General features: G+C 55.2%; 1 protein-coding gene across 3 annotated transcripts in view; it reads right to left on the bottom strand.

Annotated features, from left to right (window-relative positions):
* The window catches only part of Cux1 (cut like homeobox 1), a 328,005-nt gene that overhangs the window by 44,270 nt on the left and 262,763 nt on the right, over positions 1–20,972 (bottom strand). The window lies entirely within an intron of this gene.

Here is a 20,972-nt window from a genome sequence, read left to right on the forward strand (position 1 = left end):
CAACTGTCTGTCCATCCATCCATTCATGCATCCATCCACTCACCCACCTACTCACCTATCCGTTCATCCATCTATTCACTTGTTTAACCCATCCATCCATCCGTCCATCCATTCATGCATCCACCTACTCACCCACCCACCCCAGCCTCCTGCCTATCCATCTGTCTGTCCATCTATCCATCCATCCATCCATCCATCTACCCATCCAACCACTCACCTACTCGTCACACATTTTTAAAGCACCCACTCTGTGCCGTGCACTGTTAGCATCAGAGACAAGAGAAATGAAAAAAAAAAAATGTTGCTTTCAAGGAGATTGCTGTCTGCAGGTCTGGCACAAAAAGGGGAATTTGCGCATCTTAAAAGCCCAGCGATGCAGATGCAGCTGATCCACCCAACTCTGACAGTAACAGGAAGTGCTACATTTGAAAGTGATCTGTGTGGGTTAAATTTTCCTGCACAGTGTTGAATCTTGCTTAGGAGGAGCTTGGTTGGGAAGTTCAAAGAGCAGAGACGGTGACTCAAGGCCCTGTGAGATACACAAGGCATTCAAGAACTGTAAAAGGATTATGAAAAATATTATATTCCAAAAACAGCAGGCAAACAACAGCTGCCTTGAGTTTGCAATAGAAGCCAATTGAAAATGCACACCCGCCACAATTTTCCAAGACAAATCTCTCTGCAGTTTATCCGATCCACTGTTGAAATTTCCATACCCAGCCCTCTATCGCCGTAATAATAACCCAAATTCCATTTAGTGTTCATTTGAGCAGTCAGGATAAAGTCATTTCTTATTATCTCCCCACTGTGTAAAAAACAGCTTGAAGGTAGGAAGTCAGCAAGCATTTTCACCAAAAAGTAATTATTGTAAGTGACATTTTTACTGCTGGCATGCCATAAGGCGAACTGCACATTCAGAAGGACAAGTTGCTGAAACAAAATGACAGGGTACTCCGTGACATTCCGACAAGAACCCAAACATTATTTAACTGGCGGCTGGTCTGATGCACCACTTTTCATTATGTCCAGAGTGTGGGTTCTGAGCCCATGCCAAGCCAGGAGATTCCAAGCGACTGTAAGGACAGATAAGTCGGCCAAGGGAAGAGAGGAGGCGGTGATGGCTTGGCACATGGGAATGTGCGCGAGGGAGGGACCAAAGGGAAGGGGAGCCCAGAGCCTGAGGAGGCCAAGAGCCTTGGGCTGTGGGCAGCAGGTTCTGGGGAGCCCAGTGCAGGCAGCTCCAGTCCAGCAGGCACCCTGGCAGCCCCAGAGGGCGCTGAGGGCTTTCCCAGCCCACAGCTTTGACAGCTCCAGAAACCATAGAGGGTGGCCAGCAGCCTGGAGCGCTTCCCAGCCATAGTTCCAATGGGCAGGCGGCCTGGAGGCACCTCAGAGAGCCCTCACCCGGGGGCTGACAGCCGGGCAGTCCCTTCAGACAGACTGAGCCTCCGCACCAAATGTGAGCAGTAACCTCACGTGATCTTTGGTTCCCACAGGGGCAAGGCCTATATCACACGGTGACATGAACTCCTCTTTCACCCAGGGCTCTGGAACTAAGCATAGCAGGTCAGTGCTGCTGGGTTGAGGGTGCTGAGCCCTGCCTCTGCCTGCACTAGTGGCAGTCTCCTGGCCCCCAGGCATCCCCCCACCTCCCTACAGTCAAGTGTCTCTGTTAAGACACGGCCAATGTAAAATGTGGACTTTTCTGCTTTTGGGTGTGAGTGGTATTTTGACTGATTTGCAGGAGCCCAAACACAGCTCCTTTGACAGACATCACAGAGGCCTTCAGAAGCCTGTCACACCCATCCCCCTTTCTGGGCCACTGGGCATTTGTCCATCAAAAAAGAAACAAAAGAAAGAAACGTGCAACAGTACTCAGGCACAGAGAGAAGCACTGCAGTGACGGACCACAGAATGGCCTTCCATCCACACTGCGGGGCTCCCTGTCCAGTGCCAACAAGGCAGGGGCCTTGCAGCTGTAGGACTGCCCCTACAGCCTCTACAGCCTTTCTCTGCTTGGAAGGTCCGTGCAACATGCAGCAGCCTCAGAAATCAGAGCAGGTATTTTCCTGTCCTCCAAGGCCAGCCCCAGTTGCCTTAAGTCATTGGAAGTCTCAGCAAACCACCAAGCCATATTTCCCCCTTCCCCCTACAACAGTGGGGAGCAAGCAGAAAAGGCTGGGGGTGTGACCTCGGGGAGCATCTTCTATGAAACTGGAAGGCCATGCTCTCCCACTTACATGTGTCCCTCCGCTGGGGCTAAAGTAAGACAGTCGCGGGACACTGCAGCGCGGGCCTGAGTGTGCGCATGCGCACAGTACGACGCATTCAGTCTGCAGAGGCACCCTCCCGGCGTGGAGCCGAGACGCACTTGTTTCATAAAAACAAGGTGGTTTAACCTCCCCAGACATGATCTCCCCTCCGAGCCACTTGACGAAGGGGCCCGTGTCCTTCCGAGTCTGAACACAGTGGCGCTGTACGCAGGACCTGGGGCAAAGGCGGACAAGCAGCGCCCCTGGGACAGGGCTGGGGATTGGCAGGGATCAGAGAACAAGGCCTGAGAACAAGAGGGAGAATGAAGGCATGAAGGCCACTCTGGAGCGGCAGGTCTGGCCTCAACTGGAGCAGCCAGAGGTTGTCCTGGGGTTGAGATGACCCGAGGCCGGGCTGGGGGGCCTGGTTGGGGCCACACAGGGAGGGGTGCTGCTCGCCCTGGGGCAGCTCTGGAGAGACAGAGCTCAGGTCAGAGCTGACAGCGGGGTCTGGAGCCAGGACAGGGGTCAGCTCTCCAAATGTCTTTACTGGCTGCCTGGTCACATTAGGAAGTACCAGGATGGCTGCTGTCCCCCTCACTGCTTAGTAGTCAACCCAATGTTTACAGGCCCTGGACTCCTGCAGTCAGCAGCTCTCCCCCTGCATTGGGAAGTCCACTGGGGTCCTGGGCCGACCTGAGGAGCATGAGGGGCCTGGCAGGGGCCTGGCAGAGGAGCTCACTGGGGGCAGCAGTGAGCAAGTGGCACTGGAGGGGTCTGGGATGTCAGCTGCTGTCCCTCAGGGCTCATTTTTCCTGCATGTCTTCTATAAGTTCTTAAGGAAACATGCACAACAAAGCAGAGTTTGGGAATATTAAAAATTAAAAAGCCTGCTGAAATTACAATTCAAGTTTGGAAAGAAAATCACAGGCTGGCATGATTGCTGATGTGACAGTGGGTGGCACAACTGGCTGTGCTTCAGGGGCACGGGCTAGCCTTGTTTTGGCCTTTCTAGCGATCCATACCAACCTAGAAATAATGCTTTTAAATTACCTTCAATAACCTTATTACCAAGCCAGCTGTGTGTGTATGAACACTTATCAATGCATCCCTATGCATTAAGAGAAAATGTATGTCACACAAACAGTCTAAATATATATTACTGAGATGGGAAAAAAACAAACCCTCCAGTGAAATTGCTTTGCTGTAATCAAAGATTAATCACTGTGTGAGCAAGCATCTCTCTCTCTCCCCTCTTCTCTCCAGGGTTCATTTCCGGCTTTAGGCGAAGTCACCAAGTCACAGTCTGGCATGCAGTCACACTGCCATTCTGATGGTGGAATTGATTCCCCCGGGTTTCTGACAGCCAGAGGAGCTAAGTGGTGGTCTTAAATATTATTTCCTTCCTGAGCCTTCTAGGCCTGTAGCTTAGAGACTCTCCTTCCCCCCAGCACGTGGTGGGCAGTGGGCTTCAAAGTGTCCATCTGTGCAGGCTGTGTCTGCCCCAGAGCATCCTGTCCCCTTGCAACGGTGCTGCTAGTCAGCCAATGTGCGGGTAACGAGGTTTGGGCTGCAAAGGAATGTCCCTTAGAGAGTCCGTGGCCAGCCGCCGCCAGTGGCACACACTATGTGGCTGCTGCTTCCTGTCTTTTGTGCAGTGCACAGGTGAGTGAACTGGTCTGGCCCTACAAGGAACCAGGTGACATCTTCGTTATATGTGACAGTATTAGAAAAGCTATTAAGGTACATTATTTTACACATCCCCTAATCTCTCCATACTGCTTTACTTAATTTGTGGTGAAATTGTTGGGAAAGGGGACTTAATGTAGGACAGTCGGTAGAAGTAATTCATCATCTCCCCGCTTCAGTGCCCCTGTTATCAGCGAGCTCATTTTCTGCATTCATCATGCAATCAGCCTATTATTTGCATATTAATCAGGCAGTGGACCATGAAAGAACTGCGTCCTGGCCAAGTGCTGCAGTATCTCAGGAGAAACACTCAGTAATTATCATACATCAGTGTTATGATGTGGTAATTGATTATAACATCTTTCTGCTGCCCCTGGGGAGTCCCTTAGCTAACCCAGCTCCAGGCACTCTGGGCAGATTTTTCTTTTCCTGCAAAAATTCAAGTCACCGTTGTTGTGTCCTCTGACTGCTGCTTCTGGGGATCGATTTTCTTTTCCGATTTTGTGAGGTATTTTCAACTGTGTGAAATAGCACTGACCTTAACTCAGGAGAAAGTCTAGCTGTGAGGATGGGGGTCCCTCTGGACCTCTGAGTCCTCACCCTCAGCCTTCGGCTTCAGAGCTGCGGCCATGGCTGCCACACGAGTTTCCTTATCAAATAAAGTGCTGCAACTTGGGTCTCTCCTAATTGCAAAGTTGGTACAAAGGCAGTTTGCCTGCTTTATTTAGGTGCCAAGTGACAGACTAATTTTGGCCCTTATGTAAAGGACAAACCCAACATCTGCCAATTCAGACTTGGGCTATATTTAGGAACTCAGTTCTAAAGTGCAGAACAAACACAAAATCAAGATGAAGTGGGAGACGGACACTGCCTGGCTGTATCTTGACCTACTGGGACTGTGCCATGGGGACTTCCCTCTTCACTTGTGAGGACCACAGCATGGTCCACGGACCAATCCGATGAGGCTAGGCTCCACAAACCGGGATGGCTCTGGTGCTGGAGGGAGAGTGTGATGGCTGAAGGCCGGGGCTGTGCCTAGCGACCTCGGGCCACTGTGTCTGTTCTCATTGAACTTAGACAAGAAGGGGTTCCACAGAAGCCCGGCCTCTCCCTCACAGGCCAGATACCATCTAAGTCCCCCACTTCCAAGACTAATAAATGGGGGTCTGGTGTGCCACTGCCTTGCTGTGGGTCCCTTCCCTCCCTCCCTCCACCTGGCTCCCTGGTGGTAGCACGTGGTGACCATCCCGGGGGACACACCTCTTGACACATCTGCTTTCCTTGTTTGTCATGGACCTGCTTTTAACTTTGTCCAGTTATGATCTGAACACAGTTTGTTCATAACTGTTGTTTTGAAGACTGGCTTTATATCTCTCTAAGTAAGGCTCAAGGGGCCAACCCTTGACCTGCTTGGGCAGCCAGGCCATCAGGGCCCCAGGGCTCACCCCTGCAGATCTGTGTGGTGGCAACGCCACCGACCTCGGGACCACACAGCCTCCCTCTGGGCCTGGCTTTCTGGTCTGTAAGGTGGGGCTTTCCCACTTGCTGATTAAAGATTCAGGACGTCAGTACAGCATGCAGCATGTAAGAGATGTCCTGCACCCTCACTTCCACCCCCTTTCTTAAGTTACCTGACAAGTTTTAAAAGCATTTTGGCTCTTCATCCTTCCCTAGAACAGAACCACTGAAAACCGAATTCCTCATTTCTCCTATGACCTACTTCTGCGTCTGGTACTGAACGCCCAGTGTAGCGTAAATTTTCTTTCCCAAAGAAAGCCTGCGGGGAGGGAGAGATGTGTCCAGATGCCGGGCCTGGGCCCACTGGGCTTCTGTAAACACTGACCTGGGTAGTGCTGGTACTGGAGTCCAGACAGGAGGCTGGGCCACCACTCACCCTTACCAACTGCCCAGTCTAGAGTGGTTTACCCTATCTGGCCTGAATGATGACCCGTAGTCTTACTCTTGAAGCTCAAGATTTTGGGTCCATTTAAGGAACGGTGGACGAATAGGCAACTTCCAGAGATGGAATGGCAATTCTTGGAGACCAAGAATCCAGACAGCTGCACACAGGTCACCCATCAGTCAAGTAGACCATGGCACCACTACTTAGTGACAACCACACCTGATGAGCTCTATTGGAGGGGCCAGCAGAGACTGGACTTCCTACTGTGTGGACCTATTCTAATCTAGGGCTACTATGGCACCACCAAGTGACCCACAGCAGTCGAGTTTGCAGAGGTGCAGCAGAACAGCCTTCATTGGCTTGCTATTTCTTTGATGATGCCGGGGATGGAACCCAGGGCCTCACATAAGTGAGGCAAGGGCTCTACCAGCAAGCTGCACCCCCAGGCCCCAAAGCCAACATTTAGACGGCCCTTACTCTGTATAGTCCTCATGGCTCTGAAAGCTCTCATACATGAACCTATTTAAACCTCCCCAGTCCAGGAGGCAGGGACTCGAATCTCCCACTTTATAGAAGAAGAAACCAAGGCATGGGGAGGCTAAGCCACTTGCCCAAGGCCACATGATCACTAAGTGGCAGAGGACCAGCCCTAGACGCCACCTCTGAGCCTGCTGCGCGTCTGCTACTCTCATGGGGACACCAGGAGGGTCCATACTCAAGAACCAACCTAAGGAGAGAGGAGGGGAGCAAAAGGGGAGGGAACAGAATCCAACATAATTTGAGGGAATTGTGCCATCATATTATGACCATGTGCGAATATGTGATAACGAACCCCATCATCATGCATGAGTATGATGCACCATTTAAGAGGGGAAAGAGAGTCAACCCAGTCATCTCTCAGGAGCTGGGCTGTGGCCAGTGTGGGAGGCCCTGGGCTCTACCCCTGGCATGCAATGCGAAATGAAACACGGAAACCTTCAGCGGTAATCTGTTGGATGAGGATCCCCTGTAGCTGTGAACAGAGGAGGGAAGTCCCCATAACGTTGTGCTGCATGAAAAGAGCAAGGCACAGCACCTGCATGCTCCATCTGGGTGGGACAAACAGCCAACGTGTGACTGTCCAGCAGGACGTGAGACAAAGGGACAGGGAGGGCTCTGGGGAGGGCAACAGGGGGGTGAGGGTGGGAGCTGACTGATTTCTTCAAAAGGACGCAAGCCTTCCATATGAGCCTTGTGACTCCGCCTCTTCCCGACACCCGCCGGCCGTGGTCCCCTCATCCCAGCTTCTGTACCCTGGAGCCCCCGGCGCCTTCTCGGGGCCTGTCCTGGCCTGTCCTCGGGGCTCCCGCAGCACTGCTCCTATGCCAGGAACAGCCACCAGGAACACAGCTTGTGCCCATATCCAGGAACCTGTCCCTGCTGGCCTTGGCCTGAAGTCCTTTAATGTGCCATCCTTGATAGGAAACACGTCCCAGTGTGGGCTGCCACCAAGAAGGAAAGAAACGAGGGGCCGCTCGCTCCTGTTAGCAGGTGGTGCCCCAGTGACACCCTAGGCCCTGTGATCAGGGGCCATCTGTTTTGGGGAGGGGTGCTTCCCAGGCCACACACAGTTTTCCAGGCTTCCCCAGTTGGTCTGAGGCGCGGTCCAGGCTCGTGTGACTGGCCACAGGCGATGTGCTCTCCTCCCACCAGGCGCAGCACTCGGCAGCTCTCCCACAGGTTCATTCCCGTCAAAGGGAAAAGGAAGACAGATCCAGGCTGAGGCGCCCAAGGGAGAGTTCTGCCAGCTCCGACCAGAGCCATGAAATCTTCTGGGGCTGCCACCAGCCCTTCTGTTCCCATGGACACGCCACCCGAATGGCCTTCAGTCATGAAGCCTGGGATGGACAGCCTAGACCAGGACACTGCAGCAGAGCCCTAATGCAGAGTTCCTGTACCCAGACCCTGGACACAGCCTTGTGCCAGCTGGTGGGCACTAATCAAGGCACCTGGGCCTGTCTCTGTGGGTCCCCCAAAGCCCCATGGAGGTCACACAGGGAGGGGAGCACCTTGGGCCACCCATGGCAGAGTCAGCCTGCAGCAGCTGTCTTCCAGGAGACAGCTGCTGATGGACAATGGTGGTGGGTGTGACATTCTCCACGGCAGACAAGACTTGGCGCCCACAGCTCTGCCACTGCACTGGGAAGAAGCCCAGGGGTTGGCATTTGTGCAGCAGCAAGGACACATGGGAGGCTGATTGTCCCTAACTGGGACTCTTGTCCTTCCCCTTTTCCTCCCTCTTTACACCTGGCTTTCTTCTCCCTTCCCTGGGGGGGCAAAGAGATCCATCACCTGTTTTAAGGAATGAAGAGGATTAAAGACCAGGCAACCAGCAGATCCAGGGGCCTCTCCACGCCTGTCTGTCGCTGGACCCCTCCCTGCCCACCACTGCGGACTTGCTTCCCTTTAAAAGAAATTCCCAACAGACACAGTGGCCACACTCTGAGAAAACCCAGCGTCCCCTTCTCCACCTCCCAGGGCCACCTCCTCTGCCCCAGGGCTGCGACAGGAATGGAAGACACACAGAAGGAGCCGTGCCCAAGTGACACCTGCAACCACGTCTGTAAGTCACGGCTTCCAGAGTAGACCCAAGACCTCCTGTAGAAACTACCTGGGCCCTACCCCAGCTCTGGGAACACTGAGAGATTATACAACACGTAGGAAATTAAGATTTCCAGGAACCACATGAACTGGCAGCCGACCTGATTTGTCCTTTAGGCCCCCTTCCTTCCTCTGAATGCCTGCGTGGAGCCTGCTGCTCACCTGACGCTTCAGTGAGGCCTCAGCAGCCTCCAGGGAATAGCTGGGTCACTAAATGCCAGCCATTGAAAATGGCACTGAATTCCTTTAAGGCCCTCATACCCCATGTTCAGATTACCAGGGACACATTCTGAAATGATCAGGGCCTCCGAGAGGAAAACGAAGACCTGGCTCCTCTTGCCTTATCCTAACCCTAGTCAGTGAGGATGACACAAGAGTCACTAAGGAACAGGGATGCTGAGGCAGTGGACCTGGGCAGAAAGCGAGGAGGAGGTTCCCGAGGCAGAGGTCTGCCCTGGGGGAGTGAGGCCACCCCCAGCATGCCTCATCACCACGGCAACGGCCACCTCTGCAGCAAGGCCCACCCCGCCCTGAAGGTGCGACTGGCCATAGGTGGGAGGCAGGTCCTCCAAATTTCTCATCCGGAGTGCGCTTACCACTGTCCAGGGACAAACCAGGCCAGGCTGGAACCACCCTCCTGCAGCCCCCTGGGTCCACCATGCTGCTCAACTCCAGGCAGACCGGATGGAGCTGCCACTGGGGACACAGCATCTTTCTGAGCTGAGAGGCCCCTGGGGTGGTTCCGGGGTAGCCACGGTGAGGGGCGATTGGAATCCCACGGAGGCTCCCTCCTCTGCCTTTGGAGCAATCGTACTGACAGGTGCGAAGGAAGAGCCTAGAGTCGTTCAGCCCAGGGATTCGCCCAGGGATTCATCAACTGCTCGGAAACAGGCGGTCCCAGGTTTGAATCTAAGTTCCGTATACTGTGAGCAGAGGTACTTTAATTTCCAGAAACTCTCTTGAAAAGACAAAATGGATGAAGACATTTCAGACAAGGGAGACCAGCACCTCCCAGCTCCGATCCTGACACAGCGGGCCTGCATCTTCATCCTGACAAGCCCCTCCTCAGCTCCCTGGCCAAGACAGGCTTCTGTGGTTACCCCATGATGTAAAAGCTTCGCCTCCGGCAGTGGGAGAAGTCTTTCCCGTTTTTCTCCGTGGTGGCTGTTAATTGCTATTTTTCCTGGTGGCCTCCTTAGGAGTGCTGGGGCCTGTGGTCTCTCTCCTCTTGTCCGGTGGCACTGGGAGGGGCCGGGCCCTTGTGTAAGAGCCAGGGGTGATTCTGCCACGTGGTTCTCTGCAGGTTCCTGCCTCCCTCCCTTCTCCAATCTGCAGATGCCCCAAGAGTGTTAAATGACTTTATTCTATAAAGTAACTCGGTATTTTATAAATGTCACTTGCATTCCTCGGGAGCGCAGTGTGAGGAACGTAGCTGTCCTGCGAAGGTCCCCACAAGGCAGCGTTCTGCTACAGTAGGGCGAGCTCTTCGTAGGACGTGTTCAGACAGCGAGAAGGTTCTGCATGGATCCTAAGAGACCTGGGCCATGGAGACCTCATGTTTTATTTAGGAAAACGAGGTTTTGATCTAGAAAGTGATGTCCCCAGCTGCCACATCCAGCCTGCTCTGACAGGGCAGCAAAGGCTCTCGGGAGTTGAAGGGGAAGCCAACTTCCTGCGGAAGTGGGAGGCAAGGCTGATTTTCCACAAATGTCCACAAAGCTGAGGCACGTCACTGCTTCTCCAATCCCGAATGCAAGGTAGCAGGGCAGGGGTCCTCAGTAGTGGCTAACAAACTGGCCGACGTAAAGCGTTCGCACCTGATCCTTCTGCAGGAGGATGGCGTGGGTGGGGCGTGGCCTTCTGTCCCTCACTGTGGACAGGCCAGATCAGGACATCTACAACCCACATGAAGCTCCAGTGGGGACCCAGTGCTGCCGCCCGGCTCTGGTTGCATCTGTGCGTGGGCCGGGATTGCGCGGCAGCCACTGTGGAGGCGACCAGCTGTTCCCCTCGCTGCACATGTGTCCCCTCGTAAACTTCCCGGCAAGCTGGCGGCTTCGCACTCCTCACTTAGCTTTGTTTGTGTTTTCAATGAATCAATGGGATATGGAGACTAATCAGCATATTTAGAAAAATAAAGAAAGAAAAAAGAAGAACTGCTCCCGATGCCGGCTGTTCCCTGAAGCTGGGTGAGAAGAACTCAGCTACGCCGTGGACCTGGCGCAGGAGAGCTGCTCGGGGACCAGAGGGAGCCTGGAGCAGAGGTCAGGCAGGGCAGTGGTGGACAGGAGTCCTCAGGGCGGAGATAAGATATCTGAATGGAGGCTCTCCTGAGCCAAGAGGAGGCCCTGCTCCTCAGCCTGCTCCTCCTCTGCCACCTTCCTGCTCTTCCCCTGCACCTCCCCTGCCCTCCCTCCTTGCAGGCCCCTCCACTGCTCCACCAAGTCGCAGCATGAGCTGTTCCCAGGGCCTTTTCTTCCCAGTCGTCCCACTCCTTGTGCCCTGGTGTCTCTCTCACAGGCTTCCCAGAGGCCTCCCGAGAACGAGATGGGATGTCCCCTGCCTCAGCCCTGCTGGAACGTGATGCCCGCACCCTGTCTCCTCCTATTAGACGGGAAGCACTGCGCGTGGAATCTGTCCCTGACTCTGTCCCCAGCCCCAGTCATGGGGCTCCGGGTCTGGACACCGATGGACTATGGTGAAACGCAGGGAGTGGCGGATGGCTCGGTGGCCCCCCACCCAGCCGATCCCCTCCTAGAGTCCCTTTCTCTCTTTTTACCATCCCTAACAACTTGGCTTATAATAGTCAGAATCCAGAAATAACCAAAATGCCCTATAAGCGACAGCAATAGGAACTGGCACAACCGCACGGCAGTACGCAGGACCAATGGGGAACTCTCGCTGCCGCCTGCAGCGGGCTGAGGGATCTCGACACCTTCTAGTGGGAAAGCGGATCCCAGAGATGGCTTCCTGATGACTCCCCTGATGGGATTCTCGAGACAGAGGACAGGAGGTGGTGGCCAGGGGAGTGTATTATTTCCGACTCAAAAGGGCAGGCCACGGACCTGCCGGGCCCAGATGGGAAGAGGGAGACCAGGGGAAGCAGGGGAACATTTTGCAGGGAGCGAGAGAAGCGGGCTGTTACCTGAGCTCACGCAGCCCTGCTGGAGCGGGTCCTGCAGCGAGGTCGCCGAGTGGAGGGCTGGAGAAGAAGGGAAAGGGGCGTTAGGGGAGGGCGGCCGGCAGAGCCTCCTAGCTGAGTGGGCTGAGGAAGGGGAGCAGTGGAGGCCCGGCCTGGAGGAGGCTGGCTTCCCGCAGCTCATGCCAGGGCCTGGCCGGGACAGGGCAACGTTGTTTAGGCCTGGATAATGCTGCCCACCAGAGCCAGGTCCTGGGCTGGGAGCAGGAGGAGTCGGTGCCTGGGGCACTTGCTGCTGTGCCTGTGGCTGCTTTTCTTTCCGGTCCCTGATTTAGCCACTTGACTTTACCTGTATTTATGTATCAACAGCACTTTCTTAATTGGCAACTCATTTTCTGCTGCTTATAAAATTAGCCAGGCACCATCTTTTCACTCCTAAAACCCGTTCAATCCTGTGGCAACGGGTTTGGAGGAGGGGTGTGTTCTCCACCTTGGGGGCAGCCAACAGCTGACTGGGAGCTGGTCCCTTCCTGGCCCTCACAAGGGGGCAGGCTGCCTCCCCTGCAGACCCTTCCTTTCCCAGCCTGCTCCAGCAAGCCGCCTCACCTGGCCCTTGCTGCTGGCCCTGCACGGGCAGCACACCCTGGCCCAGCTCGCCGTTCAGCCACAACTGCATCCGGATGAAGGGTTCCCGGCCCTTCTGGGTCAGCTTGCTCCAGGGCTTCGGCCGGGACAGCATGTCACTCACACTGCCCTGGGACAGGCCCAGCACCTGTAGTGGAACCAAAAAGACATGGTGGTGGGTGCTTCGGCAGTAGTGTGATACACACATGGTGGGGGTGGTGGGGTGAGGACCCGCAGCCAGCGTGTCTGGGGCCGGCTTCTGAGCACAGTGTGGGCCTGATGGATGGAGACGGCCAGGGGAACAAGCTTTGTAAGATCCCCGGGGGGCTAATGAGCTGGCATGGGGTGGGGCTCTGGACAGGTCATCTCCAGTCAGCTCTCAGGAACTGGTGGTTGGGATGGGAGGCTTGTCCCCCACACAGGAGGAAGCACTAGAAAGCAGGCTCTCTGTCTGGGGGCCACAGGAAAAGCAGGGTAGTGGGCAGAGGGCCTGAGAGGCAGGAGTGGGTGCCGGAGGGACAGGGAAGGCAGGCTGCTTTGTTAATACCGAGCCAGGATGGCACTTAGAAAGGGCCCATGTCTCCCTCGTCACACCCTGCTCACAGGTCGGGGCAGAGGTGAGTCGGTGGGGCCGGGGAGCTGGTGTGGGAGGGACACTCGTGGCAGACGACGGATGAGCCAGCACACACCGAGTCTTCTGTTCCCATATGGCCATACATATGCATGGGCACCACACCCCCCCAGGACACAGATGCAGCCCAGGGATATTCAGGGGCTGCATCCCATCATTCTTTCAAAAAGTTCTCAAGTTCCAGAATAAACTGCACTCATGGGCCAAACAAGCCCCACACCATTAAGTCTCTGCTAAATTTAAGGCTTGAGCACAAATGTCTATTTAAATGTTCTTGAACGATATTTTTACAACACTGAACTAGAAATCTCAAGGGACTTTGGATTCCCATCCCCATTTCTAAGTGTCCCCATCACCTTTGTAAAACCAGGGTGAAGAGTTCACTCTCAGCTGTTGTAGGGACAGTGTGATACCCTGCAACCCGTGGGTTGAAGGCAAGGTGGGGTGGGCGGGGCGGCCAGCTGTGGCCAGCACTCCATCACTACCTGATCTAAGATGGTGGTAAATCCCCACCATCCAGAATCTGTCACCAGGGTGGTGCCAAGAACAGAAAGGTCTAGAAGCCCACTCACAGATGATCCCATTTCCATGAACCAGGGAGGAACAATGTGGAAATAAGGGCAGGCCAGGGCAGTTTGCTGGTGCCCCCACAGGGGTGTATTCTTGGGCAAGTTGTCCCTGGCAGGATGGTACCCAAGTGCCTTTCAAGCTGCAGCAGAAAGGAAGACCTACGCTTCATGCAGGTTTCTCTATTAAGTCCGCTGAGGCTCTCTGCAGGCTGTTGGCCCTCTGTGTGATCTGCCCAGATCAAACCTTGTTTAGGTCAAAATGGCCTGCAAAGGTGCCACCTGGCTCCACCTGGCAGTGGAGGCTGGATCTAGATTGTCTCCTGCCAGCTTGGGGAGGTGCTACCTTCCGCAAGCTTTAGCTCCGTACTTCCACCCACCCCCGGAGTAGTGAGAGGCCCAGAGGAGGGTACAGTGAGGCCCAGCCTAGACCCGGCCACGAGCAGGGCTTGGCATGTGGAACCCAGGCAGGGAACAGCTGCTAGCTGGCTTCTGTGGTTGGAGTGGGAAGCACATGGTGTGTGGTCAGTTAAGATGGTGGTGGCCATCCTCTAGGGTGGACACTAGTCCTGAGCCACAAGAAGGAATGGGAACCCGGCCCCAGTGGAATTCCTTACCTTCTCCCCGAAGATCCTTTGGCAGATGCCATTCTTGGCCAGCTTCTCCTTGACCTGCCGGGTGAGCTCGATGGTGTCTACCTCCTGGTACATGTAGACCTCGTACTGCTCAGGGGTCAGCGGAGGGACTGAGGGCTTCGCGGGCTTTGCCATGGGCACAATAGGGGAGGAGGGCAGGGGGCTGTTCTGGGGTGTTTCGCTGCGGCTGGCTCCGGCGACGCTCAGCTCTGAGCTCTGGGAGTACGGGGACTCGGCACTTGGCCACTCTTTCCAGCACTCTGATGATGACGAAGGTCCTGGGAGCTGGCTGCGCTCGGCCCGGGGCTGGCCGCTGACCCTTTCTCTCCCGCCTCCAGCTTCTTCGGCCTTCGGCTCCTCGGAGGAAGGGGGGTTTCTCCTCTCAGGCTGCACTGGGCTCCACCAGTGGTCCTTCCACCCGCTGCTGCGGCCCAGCTCGCTCTTCACGTGCCTCAGGACCCCTTGTGCAGCGTCAGCTGCTCCCTGAGGGTCCAGCCCGGGCACATCCTGGGCCTCCTTTTTGAGGGCCGGGGCACTGGGCAGGGCCGGGGCACTGGCCTCGGGGGCGGTGGGCGTCTTCTTCAGGGAGATGGGGAGAGGAGAATAACCGGGCACTGTGGGCATGGGCGCGGCCGACAGGAGCTTGGGGGTCAGGAGGGCGAGGTCAGGCTGGGACAGCGGTGCTGGTTTTAAGGCAGGGTCTAGGGCGGCCTGCTGGGCCTCCATTTCCCGGCGGGCTTGCTGCAGGATGGAGCGGATGGCATCGTCAGAGTTCCCGCTGCTGGATGCGGAAGACGGCTGGGCTGGCTCTGCTGGGCGAGGCAAGCACAGGGGTGAAGTTGTGGTGGCCCGCCCTGGCTCTGCCGTCACTCCTCCTGACCCCCACCCAGTGCCCACACAGTGGGACCACACGGCCACGTTCCCCACACCCTCGGGTTAGTGTGACGTCTGTGCATCTCATCCAAGACCGGCACTCTGGCTCCATCGCCTGCTGTCCTCTGCCACACACAGCTCGAGTTCCTACCACAGTGTGACCAAGGGGGAGGCCTGAGACACTTGGGGACATGCCCTTCTGGGCTTCTTCTCCTGGGGAATCTTAAACTCGACATGAACTCTCTGGAGCTATCCCACGGGTCTTGGGGTCTGTCCAACTCCAGACGCACGGCTGTTGCGACTGTAGCCAGGACCAGGGTCTCCCAGAGGTCAGTGGCCACAGCCGTGAACCTCACCAAGGGGCAGTGGGCGGGGGTGGCAGTGCATTTCAGGGGAAGTTGCTGGCCCAGAAACCTGGAGAAGTCCTAAGGCATCGGTGGGCCTCAACATGTGTGTGTGGAATGGCCGATGGACCAGATGGACGACCAACTCGGGCTCCCTAAAATGTGTGTGCCTGGGCTGCTCCTGGTGTCTGGTGGGAGCAGGTATGGGACTGGCCCAGTGTCTGCAGACCATTGGCTCCTGGGGACTGTGGGTGGCAGTGCTGGCTGAGAGCCACTGGACAGGGTGATCTTCAGGAGGTCCCTGGCTCTGTCCCATGTTCCCTGAATCGTGCACCTTCACGTCTAGGAGAGGAATCCTAATAGCTTTGAAGGGGCTAATCCTTTCTGCTTTAAAGGAGGCCTAAGAATGTCAAAGTAACTGTAACGATATCTTTCTTTGGTCCTGAGCATTACACCCAGGGACTTGCGCATGCTGGGCACACACCCTGTCACTGAACTACAACAGTGCCTCCTTTAAAAATTTTTCAGACAGGGTCTTGTGATGTTGCCCAGGCTGACCTCAAACTTGTGATCCTCCTGCCTCAGCCTCCCAAATAGCTGGGATTATAGGTGGGCACCACTGCGCCTGGCCAGCGACAACTCCTGACCTGTGAGACGGCCCTTCTCCAGCTCAGGAGGGCCATATGGCACCACAGATGAAGGGACTGTGGGGTGGGGAGGAGTGGGTGATGAAGGGTGCCCACTGTGCCCTGGGCCTTCTTTCCTCTTGGCCCTGTGATGTTGCCCTGCTGAAGACCCTGGCCCTCTAGCTACTGTAGTGACACAGGCTCCCGGCTCCACTCTGGCCAGAGCAAGGTCTATGCTGGACTGAAAGTTTCATCCACTGCCAGGATAGTGTCCTCTCTCTCTGGGGCCTTTAGCAGAAGGCGGATGGCACTGGAGTTGAGAAACCAGAGTTTCCATCAAATTGTCCTCTGATGAACTTGGGCAAACCATTTTAACTGAGGCTGAGCTTAATCAGGAACAATGGGATGACAACATTTGTCCTCTGGGTTCTGAGGACTCTGCTTGAGCAGAAGGCAGGGGACATGCCCAGCCCGGGCCTCAGGAGGGAGCACTGAGCTGAATGAGCTGTGGAGAGGAAGGCTGAGTGACCGGGGCCAGGAGCCAGAGGGGGAGCCCATGCTCAGCTGTCACAGCTCAGCCGGGCGGGCGGGACCCTGAGGCGGGTTGTGGGGGCGGTGTTTTGCAGAGCGGGGTTCATGGGTCAGAACGGGTGGCACGGGAAGGGGACTCCCTCCTCTCCTGTGCCGTAGCATGGAGCTCCTCCCTGACACTCAAGGCTCAGCCAGAGAAAAGCTGGAACAGGCTTGGTCCTCTCAGAGGACACGCTTCACGGGCTCCCAGTCTGGAGGCAGGTGGCACAGTGGACCCCACCCCAGGGGCGGTGGCTCCTAACTGTCAGTCACTCAAGGTCTGCAGCTGGGAGGGCTTCTTGTCGCCTACTCTGCTTCAGCTGCAGTGGCTCCAGCGTGCCGCAGGGCCCAGTGACCAAGGCCCACCCTGCACGGAGGAGAGGGAGTCTGACACAACCTGCCTGCCGGTTTAAGTTGAGCAGATTAGATTCTAGGCCAGAGGGACTTCTTGAGTCATTTTTGAGAATGACATTAAAAGAAGTGGGGTAATCTGGCGCCTGATGGACCGCTGACTGGCTCCTCTCTGCACACACCAAATGCGTGAAGACATGCCGGCTACTGTTTAGAGAGTGAATTACTGCTGACCATGACGCTCAAGACGGGTCTTTTAATTAAGCTGGGAAGACGGGGGCCGAGGAAGCAGGACCATACCAGTTTTCTGTACTTGAAGCTCCCTCTTGGCTTGTTCCAGGATGGACTTGATTGCTTCATCAGAACCAGTGTCAGAGGCTCGGATGCGGGTGGTGATGTTACCTGTGGGGAGAAGCCACAGCAATGACATCAGATCCAGACTCTGTGTGCAAGATCAGAGCTGCAAGAAGACATCATTCTGATAACAGGCCCGAGCTGAGGCTGGTGACGTGAGGAGGCAGGCGTGGCCTCCCGCAGCCTGCACTGGCAGGAGCGCGACCTCACAGCTGTACCCAGCCGCTGGGCAGGAGGCTTCCTGCCGAACCTGCCTCCTGGGCTCCTACATCACCTGAGCTGGATGTCGCCCGGGGGGTGGGGGGGCTGGGGGTGGTACCAGGGGAGAACAGACCATTTAAAGCACTACAAAAAAAGACGATGTATTCTAAGGCAATATTTTCATGAGTCATTTAAAAGCATCTCCAACAACTGCTTTGGCTTGGGACTATATTTGGTCTCTGTATTATTTTTCCCAAACAGGGAAGGAGGGAAAAGGGTGGAGGCTGAGCCTCCATCAATCATTCAGATGCACCAGGTGAAGAGCCACAAGGCTGAACTTGAACTTTTTTCGGATCTATGACCACACACTGTCTTTTTTGGAAATTTACAGACAAGGAGAGAAGGCTGCAGATTCCTAAAGGACAAGACCATGTTGTCACAGTCACAGGGTGGTGCTCACAGAGCAGCCACACACGCTGATGCCCTGGGCAGCTGAGGCCCGGGGCTGGCCCCAGGTCCCCTGGAAGCTGCCCAGGCATTTTACTTGTTCACCACCTGACTCTACATGAAGCGCCACATTATACTGTTGAAAAGCAAGAACATCACAGGATGAAGCCCCATTAACTATTTGACTCCCAGGAGCCAGGAAGGGGTTGGCTTGCCCAGGCCCACAGGACAACCAACTGCATTCGGAACCTGTCCACCACATGGGACCTTTGACATATTTGAGTTAAAAGTTGTGGGAAGCAGCAGTACTGGCTCGATGTGGTCACCTGATTTTTCTCAGAGCAGTAACTGTTACTCTTCCTCCTGCTTCTGAGAAAACAGGCACAGTGGAATTGGAATCAAGGGGGGCTGGTGCTTGGGGACTAACCTTGGGGACACCCCTTCTCACGTGGTCTGGCTCAGTAGAGCGCAGGCAGCTCAGGAGGAGGGGCTTGGGCATCTGAACCCGTGCTTTGTTTTATACTTACTAGCTGTTTTTCCATCAGGTTCCAGGCCAGAATGACACTGCACAGTTTTAACCCAAATGCACAGCTAAGGACATGCTGCATCCTAGGTTACTGACTGCAAAGAGAAACACCTGCCTGCGACATACCTTCAGACCCATTTCTTCGTTTCGGTACTTCCTGAAATAGTCTGTTCAGGCTCTGGCCTGGATTCTCTGTTGAAAAACAAGTGTGGTAAGAACAAAACAATCAGGGGAATGGTGGCGTCGACGACATGGCTGCGTGACATGAAATCTGAGCCGCCTGTTGCTAAAGAGAGGGCTCTGGGCTTCCTGTGCAACTCGGGAGCTACGAGAAACTTCTAACAGGCCCTTCCCTGGCTGACCGGCCCGTAGAGGCCACTGCTCACCTGCAAGAGGAGGCTGACAGACCTAAGTAGTGGCAAGGTATTGCCACTCAGAGGGCCTAAGGGAGGGAGAGCTGCCTCCAAGCACATCACCCGCCCAGGACCGAGCCTTGCAGCCACCGTCCAGAGACACTCGGTTAACATCACTAGGGTGCTTGGCATTCGTGGGGCACATGGATGTTGCTTGGACTATCTCCCTTCTGGTTGAGTCTACATGTCAGGGTGTTTCAAATGAGGCTGATAAAGTCCTCACCTTGTATCACTGTTGAATTGGCACAGGGACTTCCTGTCCCTAAAGAGGGAAAGAACTCCTCTTATTAGGATGAGACTGGCTTTTTAATCTTTGTATGAAGGGCAGGGTAGGAAAGGTGTTTGAGTAAAACTGCTGAGTATGTTGCTCATGGCAGGCGTGTTTTGGTCATGGTGCTAGAAAAATGACTAACGGGATGTAAGGTGACCACAGGACAGATCTTCCCTGATGGGCAGGGAGAGGAGAGAGGCAGCTTCCATAGGCTGGACCCCTAGCCAGTGCTGCAAGGACAGGGCCCCGTCGCTGCTGCTGCTATGGGGCTGTTTGCTATGGGGCTCGACGGCCCCAGGGGCTGCTCCCAGTGGGAAGCCCAGCGCCCAAGGCCAACTGGACCAGGCCACTAAGCTGCCGGATGTTGTAACATAGTTCCCTCCAGGTCAGTGCGTAGCAGCGGAACACTGAATTCACTAAGAAGGTGCTGAGTGGTTTCCAAGGCCAGCTCTCCCCAGTCTAATGGCTTAGCTCATGCCGGTCCTCCCTTGAGCTCTGGAAATGGTACCTCTGCAAAGAGTTTTACCTGATGTGATGCACAGATGTTTGTCACACGCACAGACACACACGCACACACACAGCCTCGTGACAGGCTCGCTCGCAGGCGCCAACCCCAGGGCGGCTCTCACCTCTTTGTCTGCCTTGGATGCTGCGAAGAGCCAAGATGTTCTGCTCGTCTGAGAGGAACTGCTTCATCTTGTGGAACGGCTCCTTGCCGCGGACGGTCAGCTTATTCCATGGCTTCGGCCGGGCCAGGATCTCACTCACGGACCCTTGAGACAGTCCCAAGACATAATGTCCGAAAATGCGCTGTCCAATATTGTGCTTGATCAGCTGCTCTTTGACCTGTCGGGCGATTTCTGCAGTGTCTATCTCCTCGCCCTCGGAGACGCTCCCAGCACTTTCTGACTGGCTGGGGGATGGGGCCATGCCATTTACGTCTGGGCTTTGTTGTAATGGACTTTGGGAAGATATGGAGTTTGTGCTGTATGGACCTGTTGAAAAAATCATGCTTGTGCTTCCTGCTTCCTGCATGGCCTTGGAGTAGAAGGACTGCATGAGCTGCCGCTGGAGGAGAGAGTTTAGTGCAAATTTTCCTGTAGAAGCCAGGGGCAGGCTGGGGCTTGCCAGGGATGAGCTGAAAAAGTCTTGACTTAACCCCGCTGGTGAGAACTGGTGTGTACCATTAGTATTGGAAGCCTGCTCCCCCGCGTTGCGGGACAACTGAGGAGGAGGGGAGGCCGGCAAGGGTCCAGGGCGCCGACTCTCAGGCTGGTCTTTCCCTTTTCTCCTGGCTGACCCTACAAGGAAGGGCAAACAGAATGCATTATGGGGGATTCAAAAGGGAAAAAAAACCAAGACCAGAATGCAAAGTTTGCCCCACAAAAGGGAAAAAAAAAAGTGCAGATTTTACAAGGGCCAATGAGGTGTGTTGGTTTGTTTTCGATTGAATTTGTAATCAGCCAAACACGGCCCCCCAACACAAGCCACATGCATTCATGTTTGCGCCTTTCTTGTACGTTGCAGCCTGGAGAATCCCCTCAACAACAGTTCAAACTGCTAGAGTGACAAGGAGCCGGTAACACACAGGGAAGTCGACAGGTCGCACTCACGCTACCCCGAGGGCCCTGCCTGAGGAGCAGCAAACACTGACACTCGGGAACAGTGGGGTCGCGCCCACCGCGCTCTGAGGCGAATGCACCGCACCGAGTCCACTCGATCGAAGGCACGCACATGTAAGAACGCAATAGCATCGGAGCCCAGAACCTTTACACGGTTTACCAGCTGCCAAACCAGAAGCACAGTCAGTGACGCCACCACTTTGGGACCAGCAAAGAAAGGCTAAGGATGGGGGACACGTCCCCAAGGAAAACCTGACAAAGGAAGAAAAGCGCCACTGAGCCTAGGAGGGCGGGT

This window comes from Marmota marmota, unplaced genomic scaffold (assembly GCF_001458135.2).
Source record: "Marmota marmota marmota unplaced genomic scaffold, marMar, whole genome shotgun sequence".
NCBI classification, from domain to species: Eukaryota; Metazoa; Chordata; class Mammalia; order Rodentia; family Sciuridae; genus Marmota; species Marmota marmota.